We start from the raw sequence: 1,316 nt of genomic DNA on the forward strand, positions 1-1,316 counted from the left end.
TAAGTGATCAACTCTTGATTTCAGTTTAGGTCATCTCCCAGTTGGTGAGATCAAGCCCTGCTGTGAGTGTGAAGCCTGCTTGGGATCTTCTCTCTCCTCTCTCTGCCCCTCCCCTGCTCCTGCTCTCTCTCTCTTTCTCTCAAAATAAATAAATGTTTAAAAAAAAAGTTAAATTATGGAATAACAAAAGGCAAATATAAAAATTGCAAAATGGAAATTAGTGAGTCCTTGGAAGATCTAGAATATGAAATAAGCAGTACTAATAGGTTATTTCCAGATAAAACAAAAGGCCTTTTCTTATACAGAATGTATAATCACTCTTCTTAGAATCAACTTAGGGATTTAAAATTTTTTTAAAAAGTTTAGAAGTCATTGTTGACATTAACAAAACCTTTTGTAAATCTCAAGAATTTCTAGATACTGGAAACAACACATGTGAATAAATGGGCATAATATTTACAATGAGTAGTGTACTACAATCTGCCTCACTTTCTCTATGGAGCCCATTTAAGAAAATCAACACAGTTGGTTTTTTTCTTCTACTTTTCTCTATTGTGTGCATTTCCGCCTGAGGACTACTATTGCCAACCCACCCCTTTGCACTGAACATTCCAGAAGAACAATCAAGTGTAGAAATTCTTTTATGTTGGTGATAGCAATGATAACTCTGCTGTGACTCTAATTGGTAAGGACAGGGTGGTAGAGGACTCCCACACAACAGCTTCAACTGATAAAATTCACTCCGTTTTAGACACAAGTCATTTTAACCTGCTTAATGCAAAGTTAAGTGATATTTCTCAACCATACAGAGTCCATGGGGTGGCAGGAACTGAGAGTGCCTTCACCAGGGTACAACGTGTGTCTCAGCACCATCACTATACATGGAGGACCCTCACCCCTTGACTCAGTCCTCCAAGGTCACTCTACAGAACCTTAAACACCCTTCCCCTGCAGCCCTCTATTCTGTCCTCGGCACTTCAGCACTGCCAACATTTTCATTCCCTCTCCTTGTGGTATAACTTCTGAGGTCCGGCCTTTGTGGTGGATTATCAGAGGAAGTATAGAGGTAAAAGATGGTAAATTTCATTCTGGAGAAGTAGAAAGGGCAAGGGAGCCTCCACCGTCGTCTGACATAACATAAGGCAAGCAGAGGGCAAAGTACAAGCTAGCACACCCGCACCCCAAGGTGGGATATGTATGATATTCCTCATGCACTCCTGGCCTGATGGAGTCTTTATCAGTTTACAAATATCTTAGTAAATTATGAGAAAAAGACAATCATATCAATTAGTCTAACCTCTAGAAACCTATAGACT

This window comes from Crocuta crocuta, unplaced genomic scaffold, assembly GCF_008692635.1.
Source record: "Crocuta crocuta isolate KB4526 unplaced genomic scaffold, BGI_CrCroc_1.0 scaffold199, whole genome shotgun sequence".
NCBI classification, from domain to species: Eukaryota; Metazoa; Chordata; class Mammalia; order Carnivora; family Hyaenidae; genus Crocuta; species Crocuta crocuta.